The sequence below is a fragment of the Macrobrachium rosenbergii genome, chromosome 6 (assembly GCF_040412425.1).
Source record: "Macrobrachium rosenbergii isolate ZJJX-2024 chromosome 6, ASM4041242v1, whole genome shotgun sequence".
Taxonomy (NCBI): Eukaryota; Metazoa; Arthropoda; class Malacostraca; order Decapoda; family Palaemonidae; genus Macrobrachium; species Macrobrachium rosenbergii.
This window is the reverse complement of record NC_089746.1, coordinates 6224695-6238971: the sequence shown is the minus strand read 5'-3', so window position 1 is coordinate 6238971 and position 14277 is coordinate 6224695.

Genomic DNA, 14277 nt, shown 5'->3' with positions numbered 1-14277 from the left:
GGGCCGAAGGGACGCTGCAAAGAATCTTTAGTAATGTCTACAGTGCACCGCGGGAACTGCGCTAACGGCGCTACCCCCCTACGACGGGGAATTCCTGAATGTCATAGCAGAGACATCCACTCGATCCAAACCTCATCAACAACAAAAGGACAATTCACACATACTCCAAACAAAATAAAAACAAGAGGCGTTTTAAGGATGTGGGACTCAAAAATAAAGAAATAGCACTTGACGAGATTACTTGAAAGGACAAAAAAAGGAGAAAAATTTAAAAATAAAAACTTCAAAAAACAAAAGGAAACTTCGCACTCACTCTAAAAAAAAAAAGCACTTGACGAAATTACTTTAAAAGACGAAAAAAAAGAAGAAAGATCCAAAAATAAGAAGAAACATATAGAAAATAAAAGAATACATAAAAGACACAGACCAAAAAGCGAGATCAAGAAAAACAGGGAGATTTTATTTCGGGAAAATAATGCGGCGCAGAATGACAACCAATCAGCGAAATAGCCCTAACAACAGCAAAACAAGGTTGACAAACTCTTATTTCCAGAGAGAGAGAGAGAGAGAGAGAGAGAGAGAGAGAGAGAGAGAGAGAGAGAGAGAGAGAGATATTCTTATATTGCCTAGTTTATGAGAGAGAGAGAGAGAGAGAGAGAGAGAGAGAGAGAGAGAGAGATCTTATGTTGCCCGGTTTACGAGAGAGAAAGAGAAATCTTATGTTGCTCGGTTTACGAGAGAGAGAGAGAGAGAGAGAGAGAGAGAGAGAGAGAGAGAGAGAGAGAGAGAGAGAGAGAGAAATTCTATCTTAAAGTGTCACCTTAATTACTTCGATGACATGCTAAACCGTTATGTATGGCGTTAGGATTACATAAACCCAAAGCAAATACAAATGTGTATCTAACATCACCTTCTTAACCTTCTTAACCTCACAAACACATCTTATTAAAAGAAACTGAGTAATGTGTCCAGTAACATCATTAATTCGAATTTCGTTGCAGTTCAAATTCAGGTAACCAAAAAAGATAAGAGACTTCACAGAATGGCCTCATCAACGAAATTCAACACAGAAACGTACAACTATTCATGACGATGGCAATCTTCTTCTTCTTCTTCTTCTTCTTCTTCTTCTTCTGTTCACGAATTGAGAGATGATAGATCTATCTTTAAATGATGCTTTTCATTTCTCCCCCTTCGTCTATCTTCAAAGTGCTGCCTTTAGCCTGATTCAATGCTTAATAATAGGGACCTGCGTTAGATTCTCATCACCTATGGGTATGAGGTTAGAGTGAGGTTTGGGGTGGCAGGGTCTTTCCCGGATAAACATCCAGGCTTCATCAGTGTGCTTTCATTTCGTTGCAGTTCAAATTTAAGGCTCTGAACGATGAATGAATGGAAGGTCGTTATCACTGAGCATTGCTTGGGAGCGCACGACATGGTTACCTCGGCAGGAATAGAGTGGTTGATTCGGACCCTCTGCCAAAGCAGAGAATATCTCACTGAAGTCATTGGGCTGCGCCCTGTGCAAGATCTATGGATACTAGATGTTGCCGTGGGCCACCCGTGCAAGTACCTCCTTAAGTAGCTTGATAAAGACATCTAACAGCAGCAACAGTGGTTTATTTTACCTCTCTTCCAAAGCAAAGAATATCTCACCTAAGTCTTTGGCATACACACCCCCTAAGAAAGTTCTATGGATACCAGTTCATGTTATGGGCTACCCAGTCCTCCTTGATGTGGAAGTACCTCCTTGGATGGCTTGATAAAGACAGTTAACAGCACGAGTAGAGTGGTTGATTTGGACCCCTTGCCAAAACAAGCGTATATCTCACTGATGTCTTTGGGCTGCGACCCCATGCAAGATCTATGTATATTAACAGTTTCCACGGGCTGCCCGGTCCCACTTAATGTGGAAGCACCTCTTTGAATGGCATAATAAAGACAGCTAAAATAAACGGGGCCACACTAACTACTGCATGGTAGATTCTGAATCCACTTCAAGGCGCGTAAAGCGTCCACAACTTTGGCTGTTCTTACAGGTTCCCTGCATACCAGAATTTGCCACGGGCCATCCAATCTCCCTTGATGTGGGAGTACCTCCTTCAATAGGATGATAATCAAAGCCAGCTAAAAAGAGTGGGGACCACATTACCTACTGTCTGGTAGATTTTTAACTCATTTCTGGCCACGTAACCCGTCCACATGCTACTATTCTTTCGACGGGAGGTTTCTTAGCCTTTGACTAAACAATCTTCGACAAGGATGTGGAACGGAAACCTAAGCAGGTAGGCTATAAAACGTTGTGCAACTTGCCTAAGGGTGAGCTATTGGTATCTGCAATACAATTACATCACTTTGTCCTTCGCAAAAGCTTTGTAACCGAATGCAGAGAGAGAGAGAGAGAGAGAGAGAGAGAGAGAGAGAGAGAGAGAGGAGGACAGAATTCCCCCATATAATATATTCCTGGATGCTGAATAAATCCTGGTATTATTGAATTCAATGATTTCCCATTTGCATTTTGGGAAAACAAAAATATTCTCTATTTCAGTATTATTTTTTTTTTCAAAGGGAATGTAGAACAAAATCCTTCACGGATTTCTAGTTGAGTACGAGTTTACGCAGAGGAATTTAAAATAGCCTGGAACATGGAATCTCTTTTCATTCCAGCTTGTTTTACGAACGATGTAGAGTTTTCCTCTGTTTCCCAGGATGTATGTTATTTACCAGTTTCCCATGTGTGGATTCCCAAGGCCTCTCTCTCTCTCTCTCTCTCTCTCTCTCTCTCTCTCTCTCTCTCTCTCTCTCTCTCTCTCTCTCGTTTCCTTCTTTTCAGTTCATACAGCATATGTAGATTTCCTAGTCCCCAGGAAGGTGGATTCTCTTCTCTCTCTCTCTCTCTCTCTCTCTCTCTCTCTCTCTCTCTCTCTCTCTCTCTCTCTCTCTCTCTCTCGTTTCCTTCTTTTCAATTCATACAGCATATGTAGATTTCCTAGTCCCCAGGAAGGTGGATTCTCTCTCTCTCTCTCTCTCTCTCTCTCTCTCTCTCTCTCTCTCTCTCTCTCTCTCTCTCTCTCTCTCTCTCTCTCTCTCTCTCTCTCTCTCTCCAGTTGTCTTCTTTTCAATCCTTACGATCTATCTAGACGTCCAGGTTCCTCAGAAGGTGGATTCCATCTCTCTCTCTCTCTCGTTTCCTTCTTTTCAATTCATACAGCATATGTAGATTTCCTAGTCCCCAGGAAGGTGGATCCCAAGTCTCTCTCTCTCTCTCTCTCTCTCTACCCATTTGACCTTTACACAAACGTCCTCCGTTCCCTCTGTCACATTCCAAATCTTTTCATTTAATCGCCTCCATTTGAATAAGCCATTTGGTCGAACGTAGTATGCAGCACAGCATGGCTGCAGATTTTTTCCTTTGTGAATTTTTATCACAAACTGTACTTAGGATCTAGTTCATGACACTGATGAATTCAAGGCTTTATTACGTATTGCTTAAATTAATACTATCCAGCTACTGTGCGAATAGGGTCCATGTAAATTCAATCAAAGTTACGTCAGTTGATTTCCTGTGCATCTGATTTAATAATGTTTATCGTGTGCGTGACTGCTTATGTTGAAAATAACTAGATACAAGTAAGTACTTGGTGCTGAAAGATAAAGGTATCAAATTATTAGAAAAAATATCTAGTACCGTAAAAACAAGTACAAAATGCGCTGAAGTTTCTTCGGCGCAATCGAGTTTTCTGTACATCGTTTAATCAAGGCTACCGAAAACAGATCTATCTTTCGGTGGTCTCCGTATAATGCTGTATGAGCCGCGGCCCATGAAACTTTAACCACCGCCCGGTGGTGGCCTGTCCTATATCTTTGCGAGACGCACGATTATGGCTAACTTTAACCTTAAATAAAATAAAAACTACTGAGACTAGAGGGCTGCAATTTGGTTTGATGATTGGTGATTGGTTGATCAACATACCAATCTGCAGCCCTCTGGCCTCAGTAGTTTTAAGATCTGAGGGCGGACAGAAAAAAGTGCGGACGGACAGACAAAGCCGTCACAATAGTTTTCTTTTACAGAAAACTAAAAAGAGGAAACTAATAAAATTTACCCGAAACAAAGGTCCAGAACAAATATTACATGAAATGCTACTGCAAAGGTCAGGTGATGTCAATAATATCAAGTCAAGCTCATGCGAATGATATTGCTTCAGAATGAAATGAGGGCATTTATTATTTGTAAAGCAAATTCAATTGTTTGTTTTGTGATCCGTTTTATAAGTAAGGTAATAACTGTCGATTCACGTATTGAACTGATACATTAAACTGTGGAAGTAATAACTGTTTACCATTTGAAAGATCACTCCTAATGTAATATCACATGAAGCTGATTCTGCTCAAAACATGAAGGATAATTTCACCTGTAAAATGGACTAATTTGAAACATTTCTCTGTCAGTTTTATACAAATTGATGGATTTTGTTTCGCAGGTGCCAAAGTATTTGGCGGGTAGTTTAAATTACAGATTCATCAATGGAAAACTTTGATATACAATTGCATTTTAAAGAAGAAATTTAACAAATCAATCCCTCGTAAATTGAGATTTGACAGTATAACACTAATTGCAACCTTCTGTAAGTTTGCGTTCTATTCTAAAAGCATCTATGTAACTACCGTGGCAATTTATTCTATGTTTTCCTGATGAACTATAGGTCTCTCGAGTAATAAAAATGAGTATCCATACTCCTTCAGTTCTTCTGTATTCGATGATAAGTCCTAATTTGTTTTTTTTGGGGGCGGCGGGCGGGGGTTGGGGGGGGGGCGAAGGGGCCAGCGAGTAGGCGACCTGGGCAGCTGACAAAGTATTTACAGGTAAACAAATTGCTTTCTGTTAGGCAATGAAGAACACCATCTTGGACCATTCTCTTCCAACAGAGAGAGAGAGAGAGAGAGAGAGAGAGAGAGAGAGAGAGAGAGAGAGAGAGAGAGAGAGAGAGAGAGAATGTGTGACTGTGTGGTGGGGGGTTTAGGGGCTGGGGTGGAGGCGTTTCCTTTGTGTCTAGCCCAAATGACGTCCAATGAAAGCCTCCGTTCGAACCAAAACGAGCTGCGTTTGTTATTGCCCAAATAAAGACTCCAGCGTCGAAAAGGCAGTCGAGCTGTTTCGTTATCATGGGGTTTCTCCCGGCTCTGTTTGGATACTCAAAGACTCCCTTGTTACTGACATGAGACAAAAGCCTAAATTACACGAACTGTCAAAGTAAAATAACACCGGTTCCTGACAGCCTTGGCAGAGAAATCAACGGGATGTTTTCTAAGTTGCCAATTCAACTCGTTCCAGTTAGATCAGGACAGATCTGAAGCCCGAAGGACAATAACATCAAGACAATAATATCAACTCAGAGAAGTCTTGGGTTGATAAGGTAATTTTTCTAGAAATCTTGGATTGATACAATAAGCTTTCTTGAAATCTTGAATTGATAAACTAAATTTCCTGGATTTTGGATTGATCCAGTTAGCAGTTTGGAAATCTTGGATTGATGAGGCAAGTTTTCTGGAATTCTTAGATTGATAAAGTAGGCTTCCTGGAATCCTTGGATTGATAAATTAAGTTTCCTGGAGAACATTGATTCTTAAGGTAAGCTTTCTGGGAATCATGGATTGAACAGGAAAGACTTCTGGAAACCTTAGATTGATAGATTGAGCTTCCTGGAGGACATGTATTCTTAGAATAAGCTTTCTGGAAATCTTAGATTGATAGAGTTAAACTGTTTGAAAATCTTGGACTGATAAAGTTAAACTGTCTGTAAATCTTAGACTGATGAGGTAAGCTTTCTGGAAATCTTATTTTGATAAAGTTAAGCTATCTGGAAATCTTGGACTGATAAAGTGAGCTGTCTGGAAATCTTAGATTGATAAAGTAAGCTTTCTGATTTAACAAGCTAACGGGTCTTATGGTAATAATCTAATGAAATGTAGATACAATAAGGAACGATGCTACTTACACTTAAGGGATAGACAACGAATAAGCCAAGTAAGTATTGACTCTCAAACATAAATTATAATCCTTATACCGTAAGACTGGTCGACAAATCTGTTCTATAATTTCACCAAGTAGAATCCCTGTTGAAGACTTATCCAGATACAAAGCCGAAGACAAAAATCGACAGAATGAAACGACAAATCTGTTCTATGACGTCACCAAGCAGAATCCCTATTTAAGACTTATCCAAAAACAAAGCTGAAGACAAAATCGACAGAATGAAACGACAAATCTGTTCTATGACGTCACCAAGCAGAATGCCTATTTAAGACTTATCCAAAAACAACGCTGAAGACAAAATCGACAGAATGAAACGACAAATCTGTTCTATGACGTCACCAAGCAGAATCCCTATTTAAGACTTATCCAAAAACAACGCTGAAGACAAAATCGACAGAATGAAACGACAAATCTGTTCTATGACGTCACCAAGCAGAATCCCTATTTAAGACTTATCCAAAAACAACGCTGAAGACAAAAATCAACAGAATGAAACGACAAATCTGTTCTATGACGTCACCAAGCAGAATCCTATTTAAGACTTATCCAAAAACAACGCTGAAGACAAAATCAACAGAATGAAACGACAAATCTGTTCTATGACGTTACCAAGCAGAATCCTATTTAAGACTTATCCAAAAACAACGCTGAAGACAAAAATCGACAGAATGAAACGACAAATCTGTTCTATGACGTCACCAAGCAGAATCCTATTTAAGACTTATCCAAAAACAACGCTGAAGACAAAATCGACAGAATGAAACGACAAATCTGTTCTATGACGTCACCAAGCAGAATCCTATTCAAGACTTATCCAAAAACAACGCTGAAGACAAAATCGACAGAATGAAACGACAAATCTGTTCTATGACGTCACCAAGCAGAATCCCTATTTAAGACTTATCCAAAAACAACGCTGAAGACAAAAATCAACAGAATGAAACGACAAATCTGTTCTATGACGTCACCAAGCAGAATCCCTATTTAAGACTTATCCAAAAACAACGCTGAAGACAAAAATCAACAGAATGAAACGACAAATCTGTTCTATGACGTCACCAAGCAGAATCCCTATTCAAGACTTATCCAAAAACAACGCTGAAGACAAAATCAACAGAATGAAACGACAAATCTGTTCTATGACGTCACCAAGCAGAATCCCTATTTAAGACTTATCCAAAACAACGCTGAAGACAAAAATCAACAGAATGAAAGGACAAATCTGTTCTATGACGTCACCAAGCAGAATCCCTATTTAAGACTTATCCAAAAACAACGCTGAAGACAAAATCGACAGAATGAAACGACAAATCTGTTCTATGACGTCACCAAGCAGAATCCCTATTCAAGACTTATCCAAAAACAACGCTGAAGACAAAAATCAACAGAATGAAACGACAAATCTGTTCTATGACGTCACAAAATCTGTTCTTATCCAAAACAACGCTGAAGACAAAATCGAGAATGAAACGACAAATCTGTTCTATGACGTCATTTATTCAAGACTTATCCAAAAACAACGCTGAAGACAAAAATCAACAGAATGAAAGGACAAATCTCTGTCACCAAGCAGAATCCTATTTAAGACTTATCCAAAACAACGCTGAAGACAAAATCGACAGAATGAAAGAAAATCTGTTCTATGACGTCATTATTTAAGACTTATCCAAAAACAAGACAAAATCGACAGAATGAAAGACAAATCTGTTCTATGACAAAAATTTAAGACTTATCCAAAAACAACGCTGAAGACAAAATCGACAGAATGAAAGGACAAATCTGTTCTATGACGTCACCAAGCAGAATCCTATTTAAGACTTATCCAAAACAACGCTGAAGACAAAATCGACAGAATGAAACGACAAATCTGTTCTATGACGTCACCAAGCAGAATCCCTATTCAAGACTTAAAAACAACGCTGAAGACAAAAATCAACAGAATGAAAGGACAAATCTGTTCTATGACGTCACCAAGCAGAATCCTATTTAAGACTTATCCAAAAACAACGCTGAAGACAAAATCGACAGAATGAAACGACAAATCTGTTCTATGACGTCACCAAGCAGAATCCCTATTCAAGACTTATCCAAAAACAACGCTGAAGACAAAAATCAACAGAATGAAAGGACAAATCTGTTCTATGACGTCACCAAGCAGAATCCCTATTCAAGACTTATCCAAAAACAACGCTGAAGACAAAATCGACAGAATGAAACGACAAATCTGTTCTATGACGTCACCAAGCAGAATCCCTATTCAAGACTTATCCAAAAACAACGCTGAAGACAAAAATCAACAGAATGAAAGGACAAATCTGTTCTATGACGTCAAAGCAGAATCCCTATTTAAGACTTATCCAAAAAACAACGCTGAAGACAAAATCGACAGAATGAAAGGACAAATCTGTTCTATGACGTCACCAAGTAGAATCCTATTTAAGACTTATCCAAAAACAAAGACGAAGACAAAATCGACAGAATGAAACGACAAATCTGTTCTAGACGTCACCAAGCAGAATCCCTATTTAAGACTTATCCAAAACAAAGCTGAAGACAAAATCAACAGAATGAAACGACAAATCTGTTCTATGACGTCACCAAGTAGAATCCTATTTAAGACTTATCCAAAAACAAAGACGAAACAAAATCGACAGAATGAAACGACAAATCTGTTCTATGACGTCAGACAAAACTCAAAAACAAAGCCGAAGACAAAAACGACAGAATGAAACGACAAATCTGTTCTATGACGTCACCAAGTAGAATCCCTATTTAAGACTTATCCAAAAACAAAGACGAAGACAAAATCGACAGAATGAAACGACAAATCTGTTCTATGACGTCACCAAGCAGAATCCCTATTTAAGACTTATCCAAAAACAAAGACGAAGACAAAAATCGACAGAATGAAACGACAAATCTGTTCTATGACGTCACCAAGTAGAATCCCTATTTAAGACTTATCCAAAAACAAAGCTGAAGACAAAAATCGACAGAATGAAACGACAAATCTGTTCTATGACGTCACCAAGTAGAATCCCTATTTAAGACTTATCCAAAAACAAAGCTGAAGACAAAATCGACAGAATGAAACGACAAATCTGTTCTATGACGTCACCAAGCAGAATCCTATTTAAGACTTATCCAAAAACAAAGCCGAAGACAAAAATCGACAGAATGAAACGACAAATCTGTTCTATGACGTCACCAAGCAGAATCCTATTTAAGACTTATCCAAAACAACGCTGAAGACAAAATCAAGAATGAAACGACTGAAGTCACAAAAATCATCCAAAAACAAAGACGAAGACAAAATCGACAGAATGAAACGACAAATCTGTTCTATGACGTCACCAAGTAGAATCCTCTATTTAAGACTTATCCAAAACAAAGCTGAAGACAAAATCGACAGAATGAAACGACAAATCTGCTCTATGACGTCAGAAATCCCTATTTAAGACTTATCCAAAAACAAAGCTGAAGACAAAAATCGACAGAATGAAACGACAAATCTGTTCTATGACGTCACCAAGTAGAATCCTATTTAAGACTTATCCAAAAACAACGCTGAAGACAAAATCGACAGAATGAAAGGACAAATCTGTTCTATGACGTCACCAAGTAGAATCCCTATTTAAGACTTATCCAAAAACAAAGACGAAGACAAAAATCGACAGAATGAAACGACAAATCTGTTCTATGACGTCACCAAGCAGAATCCCTATTTAAGACTTATCCAAAAACAAAGACGAAGACAAAATCGACAGAATGAAACGACAAATCTGTTCTATGACGTCACCAAGTGAATCCTATTTAAGACTTATCCAAAAACAAAGACAAGACAAAATCGACAGAATGAGACAAATCTGCTCTAAAATCACCAAGCAGAATCCCTATTTAAGACTTATCCAAAAACAAAGACTGACAGAATGAAACGACAAATCTGTTCTATGACGTCACCAAGCAGAATCCCTATTTAAGACTTATCCAAAAACAAAGACTGAAGACAAAAATCAACAGAATGAAACGACAAATCTGTTCTATGACGTCACCAAGCAGAATCCTTATTTAAGACTTATCCAAAAACAAAGCCGAAGACAAAATCGACAGAATGAAACGACAAATCTGTTCTATGACGTCACCAAGCAGAATCCCTATTTAAGACTTATCCAAAAACAAAGCCGAAGACAAAATCGACAGAATGAAACGAAAATCTCGACGTCAGAAATGAATCCAAAAACAAAGCCGAAGACAAAATCGACAGAATGAAACGACATATCTGCTCTATGACGTCATCATGTAGAATTCCTGCAGTTAAGACTTACATAAGAGATAAAGACGAGGCAAAAATAGCTCAGAATGATACGACTCGTGAAGACGAAACGAAATCTTCCCCCTCTTGAATTCAGACTTCGTGAATCCGTCCGGGGAACCATTTTTTGAATGGCTCCTATAATTACGTCCTTTTCCATTTGTCTCGGAAGTGCTACGATTATCCCTGTCTCAGGCCTCATTAGGGAACCTTCGTTAGGGTATCTGACTCATCCTGAAGGAGGCACTGGTGGAGGTCAAAGTGGGGGGGGGGAGGGGAGGAGAGGTATCAATATCAACGCAATTTGTTTGTGATGTTTGTTTATTTCATATAAATCTTCTAAGAGAATTTGTTGTGTCTTTCACATTTTGAATGTTTATTGAATTTATTATAAAAGGATTAGTGTTTGGCAACTGTGTGTTTTAAGCAATAATGGCTAAATCATCATTGAAAAGGATATTAAAGTTAATTAGACTACATGCTTGCAATGAATACTTTTATTATTATTTTGAAATAAAGTTTCAAAGTAAATCAGTGATTCATTATTTTTTTAGTATAGTCATGGTAAACGTCAGCAACTCAAACACATATTCATGCACTATTTTGTAAATATACACACACACACATATATATATATATATATATATATATATATATATATATATATATATATATATATATATATATATATATATATATATATATATATATATATATATATGTGTGTGTGTGTGTGTGTGTGTGTGTGTGTGTTTGTAGAATCTACTGGTCACTTTTTACCAGATACATATACGTAATAGTAATAGCCACGATGCCCTCTTAACTTCTTCGCGCTTTTTTTGGATACGCTTGTCACTACAAAGCCTCAAGCTACAAGTGCAAGAAATTTGAAGCAGTTATAATGTCCGGTAGCGGGAACGTTGTTGGGGAACATAACTGCTTCAAATTCGAGAAGTTAAGAGGGCATTGTGGCTATTAAAATTACACATATGTAATTGTATATGTATATGACTACAAAAGAGATAAAGACGAGGCAAAAATAGCTCAGAATGATACGAATGACAGTATCTGGGTATATTTAATATGACGACAAAGGCGAACACTTCATACCGACACCAGCCACAGCACAACGCCAGAGAAACCAATTCCCCCAGAGAAATCGATTTCCACGGAAATCTGGTCAGCCCTCATAAAACTCGACTGAACTTCGAAAAGAATCTTCTCGTGGGATCTGAAGTATGAAGCAATTCGGGAACCTGGGGTCATCTGGACCCCCCCCCCAAAAAAAAAAAAAAACTCTTCAAGTTCGCTCCCTTGTGATGCAAATGCTGCTCCTATGGAGATATTATTCCGAGGTGTAGAGATGACGGAGGCTGAAAAAAAATTCTTTCATAGAAACTTATTTAAAGGCCTCTTGAGTATTAAAGTGACAGTTATTTTAATCTCGTTTAACTTATAGAATTTTATTTTCTATAAAAATGCCCCTGGACTATTAAAAACGTAGAAGTGGAAGTTATTTTCATCGCGTTAAATTTTTCCGAGAGGTTTTTCTGTGCCATAAAGGAAGAGTGTAATAAAATAATTCACACGTATGCCTAGACATAAAGATGATGGAGGCTTTAAAAAACTCTTATATTTTTTTTCAAATATGACCTTCAAATAGTAAAAACATGGAAGCGACAGTAAAAATTTTCATCGTGTATAAATTTGTTGAGAGGCTTTTTCTGGACTGTAAATGAATATTATAGTAAAATCCGGAGATGGAGAGGGACAGGCATGTTGATATCATGACTTCATTAAAGTTGCCGACTTTTATGGACCACAAGTCCCATTTTCAAGGCTAAAAAGAGAAACAAATTTACAATCATTAAAATGACTCTGACAAAAAACGAAAATGAAAATTTACAATTTTCCTAAAATTATTAAAACTGATAAAGAAGCAATGAAATACGGAATAGAAGGCACACTTATATTCCAAACGGTAAGAGAGTCGAGTGACAACGAAAGGCAACTTGGGGTTCCAGGAACACTCGCGACGGGTATAGAGGCGTGGCAGAGGACTGGGAGTTTAACTGCGGAACAATCTGTTTAATTTAATAAATGATAATGATTCCAGAACCGTCAGAAGTGGTCATTCGAGGCTCTACCCAACATTTCAAAATCATCATATTTTATTTTATGTTTACATTTAAGTACATGGTCACGCATGCCAGAGAATTCAGAGTGCGATAGTTTAACTCCTGTTCTGTAGCTAACACCACGATGAGAATCTATAATAAATTCATTCGCACATATTCCTAGGTCTACGTAGGGATGATGGTGCCTTAAAATAAACTCTTATAGAAATGTTTTTTGTTAAATGCTCTTGAACTAGCAAACACACTGAGGTACAAAGGTTTCTGAACTATATTTTATCAGGCAACCTACAAGTGATTAACCTCGTGTATACTCTAATGAAAAGATTAAAACAAACATATATTATTATTATTATTATTATTATTATTATTATTATTATTATTATTATTATTATTAAAATAGTTTAACCAGACCACTGAGCTGATTAACAGCTCCCATAGGGTTGGCCCGCAGGATTAAAATGAAGTGGAGTACCAGATCTAAGCCATAGGCTAAGCACTGGGACTAAATGATAAATAAATAATGAAATTTTAAAAATATGCAAAAGGCATATGGTCTATTGTAAAAGTAAAAATGAAGCTCGTTTTAAAAGTGCAGTGTGCTATAAAAATATGAGAGTTATATGCTTCACAAGACCCTGAAATCTAAAGAAGGCTTAAAAGCTTTTGACCCTGAATCATCTTCATTGGAAGAGAGCTGCCAGTAAAGCCGTTATCACATGATATGAAGTGAATTATTCTGAGCAGCAGAAATGATATAATTTCATGGTCGTCATTCCTCGTCGTATCAAGACTTTTCAGAAGCTTCGCGATAGAAAATTTATCTTATGTTCAACGAACGTAGGCTGGAAAAATGATAGCCAGCAGTTATGAATATATTTAATTTTACATGCGTTGAGAGAAGGCATGTAAAAATAACAATGTCTGCACAAGTGTAGACGCACTTTATTTATATATACGTACACACACACACACACACATATATATATATATATATATATATATATATATATATATATATATATATATATATATATATATATATTTATATATATATATATATATATATATATATATATATATATATATATATATATATATATATATATATATATATATATATATATATATATATATATATATATATATTTATATATATATATATATATATATATATATATATATATATATATATATATATATATATATATATAACCTCTATCTCTCGTGTTTCTCCCAATGTACACAGATTTTTCCCTTCCAAGCCGAAATTAAAAAATAATTTTATAAATTGTAATTCTTTCACATCCGCCGAGATACTACGCACTTGATCTATCAAAGTAAATTCAAATGAAACCAGAAATATCTAGGGATAAAAAAAAGATTTTAAATCCTTTCAGAAATCAGCTCAAAAACGACGAAGAATTCAAGCGATAAACAAATATTAAAAAAAAAAACCTTCCTGATAAACTGGTAACGTAGACTTCGAACACCGAAAATTTATTTTTGTTCCCCGCAAATACATATTGCCCTTCAATTCCTGAACATTTTTCTCTCTGGCAAACTGATCACGCAGGCTTTGAACATCGGCCAGACTCGATTTTTGAGCTCATAATATATACCATAACAGATTCCCGAACCTAAATAATATTCGAATACTGATCATGTATACTTCCGATATGGTCGACTCATTGTTCAGCCCAAAGTGCAGAATATAATCCTATTTTGTTCCGGAGTATGACTTCCATATTTGTTATAATGAGCTAAATTCATTAATGATGAAATGAGTCATA